The sequence below is a fragment of the Tupaia chinensis genome, unplaced genomic scaffold (assembly GCF_000334495.1).
Source record: "Tupaia chinensis unplaced genomic scaffold, TupChi_1.0 Scaffold000280_1, whole genome shotgun sequence".
Taxonomy (NCBI): domain Eukaryota; kingdom Metazoa; phylum Chordata; class Mammalia; order Scandentia; family Tupaiidae; genus Tupaia; species Tupaia belangeri.
The window spans coordinates 1,146,453-1,160,812 of NW_006159763.1; the positions used below are offsets into that span (position 1 = coordinate 1,146,453).

General features: G+C 58.0%; 1 protein-coding gene across 1 annotated transcript in view; it reads right to left on the minus strand.

Moving 5' to 3' along the window:
- LOC102478146 (5'-AMP-activated protein kinase subunit gamma-2) overlaps nt 1-14,360 on the minus strand; it is a 189,588-nt gene that overhangs the window by 173,597 nt on the left and 1,631 nt on the right. The window lies entirely within an intron of this gene.

Sequence of the window (14,360 nt, forward strand, 5' to 3'; positions counted from 1 at the left end):
CCCCACTGTGGCCCGTCTGTCCTCAGGGGCCCCTCCAGGGCTGGCCTGTGGCAGGTGGCCTAGGGGGTCAAGCCAGAAGACATGAGGGAGAGCACAGCCCCACCTGACCTTAAGGCCCGCCTGCTAACTAGACTTGGGGGCCTGAGTGTCGCCCCAAAGCCTCATAACATTCATTCTCCTGTGTCAAGACACACACCCAGCGGATCTGCTTAGTGGCAAATGCCCAAAGGGGAGGAGGGCCAAAACCAGAAGCTGATCCCCAGGAACGTGGCAGTGACTCCAGAGCACCTGCTCCTAGTTCGATATTCTAACCTGCGGGAGCCGCAGCGGCCCAGGGCCTGCCCGTCCGAGTCCCGGGCTTGGTGACTACCGGGACCTGTGAGGGCTGTGGCAGGGGAAGGTGCGGCGGGGCAGGGCTCCAGGGGCCCTGAAGTCACAGCACACAGCTTCTGGGGGAGCCTGCCAGGTCGGGTTTCTGCGCCCTCCATCCCGGCTCTCAACAGCTCCACCCCAGCGGCCCTTGCAGTCCTGGCATGTGGACTGAAGGCTGAGGCCCCTTCTGCACTTCTGGACTTGCAGTTAAGGCCTCGCCAGCTTCAGCCCCAGGGCCCACGCCGGCTGTCTCTCTGGGTCCGGGTCTTGGCACTGGATGAGCTCAGAGTAAACAAGGAGACCTGCTAAACAAATCCGTAAGCCTCGTTAGCCAAAGCCTTACAAGGGATTCAAAAGGAACGTACATCCCAATGTACAACTGGAAAGAGCCAGGGTAACTTCGCCGGGGCCCAGCCCCAGAAAACCCGGGGACGGGAGGGGCCCCTGCTGTTCCATGGGCCCCGCCCGCGGGCACTGGACAGGGAAGGAAACCAGTGTGTCTGGACCACCAGTCCCTGCTTTGCAGCCGGGGTGTCTCACCCTGACTCCCCACTGCTGGGGCGGGGGGGGGCATCATTCCTATGTCACAGGTGAGGACACCGAGGCTCAGATAGTGCCAGGGAACTGTCCACGGGGACACAGGGAGCCCTAGGATTGCAAGCTGGGTCCCTGATGCCCAAACCCACACTCCCACCACTGCACCGTCTGCAGAGCAGATGCCAGCCACGCCACCTTCCCGCACACATGGAGGGTTCTGCTCATGAGAATCTGGCACAAGTGACAGCCGGGTCCATGCCTGTCCCCTCTTAGGGTGGACGCTTCTGTCTTGGACAGCGCTGGGAACTGTGGGGGTTCCTGTGGGTGGGGAGGCCCCTGCTGTGCTCCGCACCTGCCCCTGCCTAGGTCCGAAGGACTCTGATGCCACCTCAGTGCCTCCTGCAGGTTTATGGTGCACTCATCAGTCAGCCTGAGCGAAAGCCAAACAATTCCCCAGGAAGGAGGGAAGGGAAGACAAGAACCCAGTGCTTTTCAAATGTGCCCTTCTGTTGAACCAAGGCCTGGAAGACAAGGTATGATTTGTCTGAACATTTTCTCCTTGGGATATGCGGTTCCTGTAAGGTTCAAAATAATCAGTTCACCAGATGTTTAGATTGTAGATTTCAGATTTTTAGAAATTTTTAATTTTTTAAAAAATAAGTACTTCGAGTCAAAGACCACCCGTTCTTTCATCCCTGCATGTCGGTGTGGTTTCTGCCTTTCCTCCCATCGCTGTCACCACCGACGTCGGCACCAGGGTCAGCTGCGAAGGAGGTGACTTCCTCGGGGCTGAGGGGTGACAAGGTCTGGACACACCTCGTCCTTAAGGAGCTAATGGCTCGTCAAGGAGACAGGCTGGGCACGCCGATGGAAAAGTGCCGAGATGCAGGAAGAGGGTGCTGCGGTGTGTGCACTCCCAGGTCTGCCGGGGGCGGGGAGGGCCCTGCCTCCCCCAAGGACGGTGAGCGGGTCCAAAAGCCCGGGCCCTCACCCAATCTGGGCCAACTCTGAAGGGCCTAGCAGTTCCAGAATGTTCCAGAGTCAACTGAAGCTTTTGCCCTGACTGCACGACTCCCCAGCCTCTCTTCTGCCCACCCTCCACTGCCACCAGAGGACAGAGCATGAGACGCCGCCAAGCACGACGTTCAGGTGAGGGTAAGGAAGCCCAGTGAGAGGTAGGCGCCATTAAACAAGAAATACGATGTACTTATCACAAAAAATCCAAAATCCAAAACGCGACATTTTTGAACGCCGACATGACGCCACAAGAGGAAAGCTCCCTCCCTGACCCCGTGTGATCAGTCACAGTCAACGTGTTGCAGCACAAAATTACCGTATGAGAGTGCCTCTGGTCATACGGAGATGTTCGTGAAACAAGTGAAGTTTGAACTTAGACATGGGTCCCATCCCCGAGCTATCTCATCACGTAGATGCAGAGATTCCTAAATTGGGAACAGTCTGAAGCCCGAAACCCTCTGGTTTTTTGCAGCATTTTGCATAAAGGATGTCCGACCAGGAGCAGTCCGCGCTCGCCTGCATGCCAGGTCTGCGGGGAAGGAAGAGCAGTGGGGCTGGTGCAGCGTGGACAGACGGGGCTCCCGGCAGGCTGGACCTGTCTGTACGCACGGCAGCCCACACGCCGTGCTTTCAGCAGCACAGAGCAGAGCGGCTTTGAAGCCATTTCTGACCCCGACCTGAGGAGCAGGCGTCTTTGGCAGAGAGCCACGGCTGGAAAGATGGACTGCTGGCATTCGCGCCCCTGCCCTCCCCGCCCTGTGGCACGGATGCCTACCCGCCGGACGTTCCCCCAGTAGAGCAGCAGTTTGGGGCCCCGCTGTGCCACCAGCCGACCATGTGACCGTGGTGGGTCACCTGACCTCTCGGGCAGCCCCCACCCTCAGGCACTGGCACAGGAGCAGTCTCTACCCTCCCTGGCCACCTTCACACCTGGTGGGCACTGGGCCCCGCAGGGGGACGTCACCTGGCCACGTGCCCTCCCTAGACCCGTTTGGTACCACTGTCCAGCATTTTCCTGTCTTTGAGTTGAGGATATTCTATTACCTGTGCCCCAAGGTCATTTCAGAGATCTCAAAATACATTTAACAAGCAAAGCTGAGAGGTGCGGGGACAAGCGACCGCTCTGTTCTGAGGCTGGCTTCTCCCCAGGGGCAAGACATCTCCTCGGACACTCACTCATCTTCAGTGGTGGAAGCAGGAGGTTCAGATGACACTACAAAGCCTGGCTTAGGAGGGCCCAGGTCTCCTCCCCCCTGCAGGCCTCCCCTCCCGACCTCACTCACAGCCCCTGCAGGGCCACCTGTCCCAGGGACAGAGTGCCGTTTCCATAGCCAGGCACTCAAGCCAAGTGGAGGACTCGGGCTCCAACCCCTTTTTAAAAAATACATATATATTAAAGATGTTACATATAACACATGTGGTTGAATTAACTTAAATAATACAGGATGCATTTATTTAGTAAAATTAATTATATTGGGTTGTCAGAAAAGTCATGACACATTAATAGAAAAATACGTTGTGACTTTTCTGATGATCCAATATAACATACGAATTCATTACTACGGGACTTCAAAATGCTCACAGAAAATGGAATTAAAGGGACCAGCAGTTAGTGTAATGGCTATGTCACTGAACTCCCATGTAGCTGACCGTGGTTCGAGTCCCGGACCCACTGGCTTAAACTCCCGCCAGGTGTGTGTGCGTGCATTCCCACCAAGATCCCGAGAGAAGAATGGAGGAGAAGGGATTGCAGCGTGGCCATACCCCCTGGGGGGTGATTTCTCGCTTTCTATCACTCTGTCTCTCTGTCTTTCTGGCAAGTGCATGTACCCTATAGCAAAAAAAAAAAAAAAACCTCTCCGAAAAGAAAAGAAAATGGAATTAAAGTATGAATTTATTTCGGTGCAAAACACTGAAATTCAAGTCCGTTTTTCCTAACATGCATTTTCCTTGAGTTTTCTGAAGACTCTGCACCCTGCAAACAGACCTGGAGGGGTGGAGTGCCTGGTCCGTCTCACTCAGGCCCTTGCAGCTCTCCCTGTGCAGAGGCTGAGGTCTGGCCACCCCTGAGTCCGACTGGAGCCCTGTGACTTGCTGTGGCCACCAGACTTGGGATGCCCTTGTGCTCGGCGCTTGCCCCCTTGCTGCTGCCTGGACGGCCTGCTGGACACACGGCCCAGCTGTCCCCAGTGCCCGCCGACGTGAGGCCAATTGGCGATGGGCTAATGTGTGAGCAGGCCGTCCAGTGCCCCTGCCCTAGCCGAGCCACCAGCATGGCAGAGATTAGCCACGCCAGCCCAGACCACAGACCTAGGGAGCTGACCTAGGGAGCTGTGAGGAAGAGTAAGTACTTGTTTTCAGTCACTCCGGCTTCGGCATTTCAAGAGCAGGAACAGCGCACTGCACGGGTGACAGGTGCTCCGAGTGAGGCCTGTGTCGGGAAGTGGCCGCGCCCACCCAGTCCTGGCGCCTCACACGTCCTGCACACTACAGACTGCACCACGTGTTCACCAACGTGTGCAGGTGGCCCCCGGGAACCGGCACAAACGCAGGAGTCCCGATTCCTGGGCTAGTCTGTCCCGGCGCTCGGCGACTCAAACACAAAGAGCAAGAACCCGAGCGTGAGACCTCCAGAAGCAGACATCAGAGCCTCTCTCTGGGGTAAGGAATAACCTTCAGTGGGTTACACAAAAGGGCCAGACTGGGAGTTCGGGGCCTGGACACTGGCAAGGACAACGCGCTGGAAACACGAGGAGGCTGCCAGACTCCGGCCTTGGTCTTCCGTGTGCCCGTCACACGGGGTGTCTGTCCTGCCCTGTCCACACTCGTCTCCTACTCCACGGTGGCCCTGACTGTGCACGGGGCACCAGGGCCAGCACTGAGCAGAGACAGCGAAAGCCAACCGAGATACGCAGAGCTTCCTCTTGGCAGGCTGGGCAGAGTGGCCCAGGCATTCCGATAACGCTCTTTTCTACAGTAAGGCCGATAGGCCGATAGCGAGAGAATAATATTGCACAGGATTACTCACTCTGGAGCTACCGGGAGAGAGAGGGCTTACAGAAAAGCAATTCAAGCTCACACCTGGCAAAGAGCAGGGCTCCATCAGTATTAGCTGAATCTGATGGCCACCGCCCCACCCAGACGTGTCTGATAATCAATAATACTGAGAGTCCTCGCTGGCCGAACCAAGCTCCTATCACGTGGTGTCTGCATTGCACAGATGGGAAAGCTCTCTGGGCACTTACTGCAGACAAGAATGGGGTGGGGGTAGGTCCAGGCAGTGGCACAGTGGGAACTCGACTGGACCCACATGGGACAGGTCTTGGGTTCGCATCCCGGGACCGCCCTGTGTACTCCAGGTAGGTGCCCGTGATTCAGGCTGGCTGCAGATAGAGGTGGCTCAGAGTCAGGACCCTATTGGGATGTCTTTCTGTTTCCCTTTCTCTATTTCATGGAAGAAATAAACGAATGAACATTTTAAAACGTGGGCATGGTAATGTCTGCTCCTGCCCACGGCCACTGCGGTGCTGTCTGCGGCAAAGGGGCCGGTGGAGGGTGCTCAGCTGAGCACAGACACCTGGCTGCGTGGGGTCCCCCGGCCCATTTTCTGAAGCTGAGCAGGGCAGGTGGCAGCTGCCCCCCGACCTCTCCACGCCCCAGGCTCCAGCTACGGCATCTCAGGACTGCACGGGAGGGCAGAGCAGGGCTGAAGGTGCTCCGGACACCTGGGTGGGCCAGCCGGAAGCTCTGGCCAGCCTTCAGCGCGAGCTGACTGTCCTCGCAGCCTGCTACGCATGAGTTTCCAGCCCGGATGAGAGAGGATGAAAGGAAGACCGAGACCTCAGGGCACTCGCAGCCAAAGAGCTGCGGACAGTGGCCGGTGGAGAGCGCGGACCTCTCACTGCCCCTCAGGCTCTGCCAGCTCCCACTCACTGACACTCCCACCTCCACCTGGCACTGGCTCTGTCAGAGGCGGCATTAGGTGACACTACGGGGGCTGCCCCAGCAACGCCATCCGGGCGGGGACCCTGTCGGTGCGGGGGCCTGGGATTGCCGTACCTCAGCACAGTGAACCAGGTTGGATAACCCAACAGAACTGCTGCCCTTGTAGTTCTGGAGCCCAGGAGTCTGCAATGGAGGTGTCTTCAGGTCATGCTCCCTCGAAGCCTCTAGGGGAGCATCCTTCCCACCTCTGCCTCCTCCAGTAGCCCCAGGGCCCCAGGGTGCTTGGAGCATCACTCCGATCTCTGCCTCACCCTCGCCTGGCCTTCCCTCTGCATCTCTGTCCAAATCTCCCTCTTTGTATGAAGGCAGCAGTCATGGTGCATCGGGGCCCACCCTAACGACTGCGTCTTAATGCAGGTGTTCGATGTCTGCAGAGACCTGCTTCACTCGCAGAACGGCAGGTGCAGGTTTCAGCACCTCCCTGTGGGAGTACAGTTTGGTCCACCACATGATCCCCTTTGTAGCCGCAGCCCCCGGCGGACACGAATGACCAGAACGGTCTCTGGTCCCCCCTCTAACCCTGCCTACCTGTCCACGTGGCTCTTGGCAGCTCTCTGCCTCCAAGTCTTCACCTGCAAATGCAGAGACTTGGGCTCATGCTCTACCCTCTCGCCTCGCCCTCCCACCTCCTTCCTCTCCCCTCCCAGCCCAGCTGCAGGTCACCGCATGCCATCCTCCTGCAGCTGGACACAGAGCCGCGGGGCCTCCCATAGGGAGGACGGGCCTCTGCCTCGTGGAAAGGAGGCTGGCACCCCGGGGTGACCGAGAGCAAATTGGTCTGTGTTGGACGGTCATCTGCAACTTCGCTGCCAGGTCAGAGGATATCAAAACACAGAGGCCCTGGCAGAGGCCCCAAAACCCGGGTGCTATCTGACTGGTCTGCTCAAACCATGAGTTGGCAGAGAGAGCTTCCTGTCAACAGGAAGTGAAGGATGGAGATCTAATTATTCTCAAAGTAGGTAGTGGGAGAGAGAGATGAGTGAGAGTCCAATGAACCACTCCAAGGCAGGGCTGAAGCGAACGTCCCCCCCAGAGGTACCGCCTTCTGCAAGGGAAGCAGGGCGGTCACGGGCTAGCCATTCCCTCGGGCTGCTTGCCCACGCCAGGCGATGGTGGCAGTGGGGGCTGAGCCCAAGGGGCATGGCTCCAGGCTCTCCGCTCATCTTAGAGCAAGGTCACAGAGACTAACCGAGCAGGTCAAGGACGTGCTCCGACTTGGAGGCTCAGTCCTTCGTCAGCCTGTTTGTCCCACATTTTAAAGACACTGGCAAATTCGGGGGTTCTCAAGACGGGTTGGTCCAGTCTCGGGGGAGAAATGGGTGTGATGGCCTTTCCCGCTGGCGCTCTGGGTCAACGCGAGGGTGAAGGAGAAAGGTGCACTCGACGGTCACCCAGCTCCTTAGAGCACCCTGAAGGCCTGACCTTAACGGCCCCCACAAAAGTGCCCCGAAACTGGGTGTTCCTGGCAGTGAACGGAATGAGCCAAAAATAGAAAAACAGGAAAGAAAAAGAAAATGAACAGCCAAGAAACAGCCTCACTGAGGAGCACGTTTATTTGTCTGAAGGTTTAGAAGGACAAGAACTTATTTAAAAGTTACACAAATGGGCCGGCCACCGGGACACAGGCTCAGCATACTGATCTGCAGTGTGGGTTTGGCTTCCCCCTACCGAATGGCAACATGGATTCGGATCCCTCGTCACCCGAAACACAGCCAAGACCCTGTCTAGCTGGAGGGCGGGGTACGGAGGTCATGGTGTGCAAGACTGCCACACGCATGCACACCTGTGCTCTCGCACGCTCTCTCATGACAGAAAATGAACGTTTTAAGTTAAGTGAGTGAACTCGGCAGACGAGGCGTTAGCGCACAAAGAGCTCCCCAGTGATCCCTTCAGTCAGTGGAGCGTGTGGCTTGGTCGCAACTGCAGCGCGGGTGGAGACTCCGCTAGCTCCGCTAGGCTTAGTGGGAGGAGGGCATTGGGGAGCACGGGCCGGGATGGGAGCAATGCACTGGGAAGCCTCGGGTCTGTGATGGACAGCGCACCGACCACGGCTGCCCTGCTGGAGGCCTCCCTTGGGAAATAACGGCCCAGGTTTGGCTCATTCGCATCATCAGGCAACGCTGAAGTGTGTAGAGCCCGTTTCTACAAGGATCTCGCTGCCCTCCATGAGCAGTACCAGGAGAAGTGGGGTTAGAGCAGCGGCGACCTAGATGAGGGGGAAGGCGCTCACGTCACCTCACTGAAATCTCCTGGGTAGTGCACCGTGGAATGGCGAGCGTGCCACTGAGCATCTGTAAAGTGGGTAAGAAGACGCAACGAGGGGCTTAGCTCTAAGGTTAACCACGTAACCTAACACATTGCACCTTAACCTGTCGGTCACCAAACCCTTACGTGGGTAAACGGCACGCAACGTGTGGTTCTGCACCCGCCCGCGTCCATCAAGCTCGGCACGGTTTTGCTCTGCCAGCTGAGCTGTGGGAGCCGTGCTCTCTCGGCATGGCAGTCTTCGAGGAAGGAGATGCACACCTCCATTCTCTGGCCAGCTGCTCCTTCCTCCACAGGCCCAGGCTGGGTGACCTTAGCTGGCATTCTGCCCTGGGTTGTGCCGTCCCAGTGTGCCACGCAGCAGCCTCCAAGTGGGGGTCATAAACGCCGGGCAGGTGCACAGTTCTGGGGCTCATCACACAGAGATCTGACCGCTGACAGTCCCCATATTAGACCGTAAGCCCTGGAAAGAGCTTGTGCTCAGGGCACCCAAGATCCAAGAGGCCACTGAGGGGCTCAGTCAGGAAACTATCCACCGTGGCCTTGCAGGGCAGCCCCTTGTGGGCTCTGGCCGGGGCTGAGCTGGGTGTTCATCTTTATTTGGAACCCAGAAATATCCTGCCTTTGAGATATGCAAGGATGTCTCTTCCCAACAACGGCCGTAACAGTGTAGTTGGGCAGACAGACAGGTAAACAGACAGATAGGTAGACAGATACAGCCAGAGGGAGCTCATGGGAGCAGGTAGGGAAGCTGGAAACCAAAGAGTTAAACCCAGGAGGTATAAGAGTCCCCTAGAGCAGACCCAGGGCCCCCAACTCCTGGGCAATGAACCGGTGCCAGTCCGTGGCCTGTTTGGGACAGGGCCAGGCTGTGGACTAGTGTCAGTGTGCCACGCTGCCCAGCAGGGGTAGGCGGCTGGCTAGCAAGTGAGGCTTCCTCTGCTAGCCACACCCATCCCTTGCACTGTGGCCTGGGCTCCGCCTCCCATGGGGATCAGACACAGTATTAGATTCTCAAGCGAGCGAGACCCATATGCCGTGTGATCGCTCAGTGTGCACTGCAGTGTGGTGGTGGTGGAGATGGGGTGTGCGTGGGTGGGGTGCACTGGGGTCATCCCAGGGGCTAATACCCCCACCCAACACCACCCATCCATGGAGGGAATGTCTTCCCTGTGGGAAGTCCCTGGTGGGAAGGTTGGGGACCGCTGCCCTCAAGAATGTATAAGAAACACATGTCTGGGACCCCTCAGAGCTTCTATTCATAGGTCAGGCTCACACCTAGGATTCTGTATTTTAATAGGCGCTGGGCGAGGCTACTGAAGCTGTCCAGGAAGCACACTTTGGACATCACTGCCCTACAATCTAACCCAGCAAATCCTATTCAGGGTGGTTCAAACTGACTGAGGTCAAGGCCAAGGTCAAAGCAGACACCCCTTCACTCCAGGGGGTCACGGTTGGGGGGTACAAAGAGCACTGTCGTTGTGATGTCCTCTGACCCCATTCCCACCCCATCCTGGAGTCTTGACCAGGAGTGACCTGGCTGGGTGGACGCTGCCGAGTGGGAGCTGGGCTTATCGCCAACTTGGGGGGGTGCCATGACCCCAGGTGGTGAGGCTGCCCTTGCACAGGTGACAGGGTCACCACAGCACTCTAGCCAGTCATGTCTCTGCACCCTCTGTGACAGCCAACCCCTCGGCTCTATTTTTGTTCCTTCCTTTCTCTCTCTCTCTCTTTCTTTCCTTTTCAGAGAGAGATTTTTGCTTTAGGGTGCGTGCACTCACCAGAGAGACAGAAAGTGAGAAGTCACCCCCCGGGGGGATGGGCTCTATTTTTGTTCCTTCCTTTCTCTCTCTCTCTCTTTCTTTCCTTTTCAGAGAGAGCTTTTTGCTTTAGGGTGCGTGCACTCACCAGAGAGACAGAAAGTGAGAAGTCACCCCCCGGGGGGATGGCCACACTACAATCCCTTCTCCTCTAGTCTCCTCTCCAGATTTGGGGCACACACGCACACGTGCCCAGTGTGAGTTTTAAGTAACTGGATCCAGGACTCGAACAATGGTCAACTATGTGAGAGTCCAGTGACGTGACCATTACTCCAACTGCTGGTCCCTGGCTCTATTTTTCGTTCCCTGCAGTGATGGGGAAGGATTTCTGGAGCACCTCTCCCCAGAGGGCCGCAGACACGTGCGTCCCCGCGGTGGTGCCCTGCTCGACAGTGAAGGCCGGTGGTGCCTCCAGCCTACCTCCATGTCACCACATGCTCCTGCCTTGGGCCCTTCCACCGAGAGCGCTCCGTCCTCATGGCCTTTGTCACCGAAAGACCCCCTGTATGCCGGCCTGTGGTCACCAATTAGAGGATGTCCCTGAGACACACGGACTTTAGCATCAATGAGAAATGGCTTTTCCTCAGACAAGGAGAACGGTCACGCTCACTCCCAAAGTTCGGGCAGAACGCCACGCAAGCAGCGCGCCAGCAAACCGTCCTCAGAGCCCCCTGCCGCCACCTTCATGGGCTTCCGCTTCACGTCCGGGAAGGGGGGTGCTAAGGTTGGTGCAGCAGCAGCACGAGGCTCTGCAGTGCTGGGAGCCCTCAGGCCCGGCCGGCTCCCTGTCCACTTGTACACGCCGGGTGCCATGTGTGCCCGGGGTCCTGGCTGGCCGGGAAAGGCTGGGGACATGTGCAGGCCCAGCCCGGCTCCCAGTCCACTTGTACACGCCGGGTGCACGTGTGTGCCCGGGGTCCTGACTGACCGGGAAAGGCTGGGGGCCGTGTGCAGGCCTTGCCCAGCTCCCCGTCCACGCCGGGTGCACATGTGTGCCCGGTGTCCTGGCTAGCCGGGAAAGGCTGGGGGAAAGATCTCCACATGGGACACTGTGGAAAATGCTTGTCTTTCTCTTTCTCTTCTGCTCTGTTTTTCTCCCTTCCACGAGAGAAACTTAGCAAAAAGCAAGCAAGCTAGCTAAGGCAAGAGGCAACCCCAGCACAACCCTAAATGCAACCTTTACCTCCTCCTCTCCCCAGATCCAGCTCTCGCATCCCACAAGATCGGAATGGAGAGCCCGTCACGGAGGTCCACACTGCCCAGTAAGGAGGCTGACGTCGCACCTCATCCTGTTAGTCCAAGGGCCCCTTTTTTCCCGGGCACCTGGCCCAGTCTGATTCGATTTCTATCAGTAATTATACAGAGACCCTGAAGTGGAGTCCTCTTTTCTGGTGCTTCAAGGCATGGCAGGGGCTCCTGGCAGGAAGTGGGGCAAGATGGTTAAAAATGACCAGAGCCGAGAAGGGGCTGCAGCGCCCTCCCACAGCACCTGGGCCCACCGCTCTGCTCGTGCACTGGCTCAGGGACGGAGACAGAGGTCTCTGAAGGACCCCAATTCAATAGAGAGGTAAGCTGCTTGGACACGAGAGGACTCAGGAGGTCTCATCACCCAAAAGCCACTGGACACCACCAAATCGCCCCCGCCGCCCTCTGAGAAGCCTTTCAGGAGCAACTCCTGGAATCCAGCTCGTCCTCGTCAGCAGAAACGGCTCCCGGGCAGCCCGCCACCTGCCCCAGGAAGCCCGTGCCACCTCCTCTGGAATCACTGCCCTGGCTCCCACATGCGACATCATCGCTCCCCAGGCACCGGTCCTGGTTCCACACATCTCCACCCAGAAGGTCAGCTCAACCCGCCTCCCCCCTTGTCACTGTGGTTCAGGGCCTGCGACCGCTACCCCAGAATTTTGCCAAAGCATTTGAGTGGGCTTCCTTAACCCTAGGCACCCAGCACCCCACTCTGCACCTCTTTCCAGACTCCCTCTCGTGAAGTGCTTTCATCAACTTTGAATGGCTCCTTAGCTTAGCTTCCTCCCCCCAAAAAAGGCGCTGCACCCATGCCCGCAGCGTGCACTGGTGAACAGGAAAGAGGCTACTGCCCTCCAGCCCCGCCCCGCCCCAGGCACCCCCGCCCCGCCCCGTCCCAGCATTCCAGGTGCCCTGCAGTAGGCTGACCAGGCCCCAGCTGGGAGGACTCCTCCAGGCAGAGAGATGCCATGGGAAGCTGCTCCCGAGGCGCCTGTGAACTCAGAGGGCCATGGCACCGAGGGCCAGGGCATTGACTAGTTCCCCAAGCTTCTCCATGCCTTTAAGAGAAGGCCTCAGGGTCACCCCCAGCCTGGCCTTCAAGTCAGGATGCCAGAAAAGATACAGGACACTCACTTAAACTGGGACTTCACATAAACAAACGATCTCTTCTTTTGTATATCCCCAACACTGTGTGAGATATACTTAAAAATTATTCATCATTTACCTGAAATCCAAAGTTAACTGGGCATCTTATATTTTTAGTTACTAAATCGGGCAACCCAACTTCAAGGCCCCGCTCGACCTGTTCTCAGTCCTTTTCCGACTGTGCTGACTCTCCAACCTCGAGCCATGAGAAGTAGTTCTCTGTGCCAGACTCCATGGGGTGCTCAAGCCGTTTCCCCCATGGCCCCCACATCTCTCCCCCACGCCGTCTCTGGGCCTAAAGTCTCTGCACTCGGCCGCCCACACCCACCTCTCCCTTCTCTCATCTCTGTAAGCAGGTGCTGTCTGCGCCGGTCACCTTCTGGCCCTGCTAGATGGTCACGTTAGCCTAGCACGGCACGACCACAGTAGAAAATTCCTAGATGGCTGCTGAGGGCTCTCAATCCCACCAGCAACACCATGCCTGGCGGTCCCGCCATAACCAGAGCACTGGGCCTGGCCGCGCCCCCTTAACAGTTGGAGGGTGTTAAATGAACACTACCTTCCCAGGGGCCGGATCATGCTGAGCACGTTGCCACACCTGCGAAAGTCACTTGGCAGCAAGAAGCACGGTCAGTGCCCCAGCCGCACCAGGGTTTCCGGCACCCACAGCCTGGCCCTCAGTCTGCCCCATCCCACATTTTCTCTTCCACTACCGCTGGCAGCCCCCACCCCAGCACACTCTGCACACAGACGCGAACCACAGTCGGTCAGCTCACCGTGTGGCCTGATCCCATACGGCCTGTCTCCCCTCCTCTCTGGTTTTAAGTCAGGTGCTCTGGAGCGTAGGTGATACCCAGGCACTTCTGTAACACCTAAGAGCTTCCCCACGAGTTACTTTATTTCTGCACTCCTATCAGGCAGGCAAATGAGTTTTATCTTCTCTGTTCCACAAATGGGCCGAACAGCGGGGTTGAGTGGCCTCTTCAGGCGGTCACGTAAGAGAGGTCGACAACAGCAATTCTGGCCTCTTAACTGGCAGCCGTGGTTTAACACCTCACACTAGTGACCCCAACAGGACTCTTCCTTTTCAAATGGACCACTTGTTCCCGGACACTTGGTCACCACCGCAGTGGCCACACAACAGCCGGGGGCTGGTCACCTGTTCGCTGAGTTTGCCACCGTCCGTTGGGGCTCTGCCAGGTGCCCACCTTCAGGCTGCCCCTCCAGGTCTGTGGCTGCCTGCCCTGGACCACACCCTCCTCCCCTGTGACATGCACTTGGAGAAAGTAAAGGAGGGGGCCTCGGCAGTCTGAACAGGAAGAGCTGTGATTGACTCCCGACTCCCGCCACACGCGCAGGGAAGTGCCTGGTGGGAGCCACCGTGGACAGGGAGTGGGCAGCGGCAGCTGGCTCTACCTGTGGCTGGATCAGCTCTGAGAGGTGCCGGCCGCGAGCTCCCGCTCCAGTGTTCTCCAGGGAGCCCTCCCCAGTGCGCGTGGGTGTGCGCGCGCTCGGCCTGTGCCTGTGTGCCCACTCACACCTGTGAGTTTGGACACTAACTTGGTGGAGAAGAGTGTGGCTCCTTTAGGGTCTCCGTTCCGGGAGAGGTAAGGGCTGCGCAGCTCCGCCCACCTCCCGGCTGCACACTCCTAGAGCCGCAGGACTACCTGCCCAGGCCAGCCGCAAGGTGGGTGCGCGACCCGGGCAGCTGTTCCCTCGGCTGGACAAAGTCGAGCCGCAATCCGATCGATGTCGCCAAAGTCCCGCCCTGGCTGCCCGCGGCGTAGTCGGGGCTGAAGTTCGAAGCAGCCTTACACAGGTTAGGGCGCCCAGGAACCCCAAATACCACGGAGGCCCAAAATATGCTGGGGGTGGGGCAGGCGAAAGAAATCACTGCGGAGAAGCACCCCCCCACACACTCCAGGACCCGGAGCGAAACTGGGTGGGTGGGTG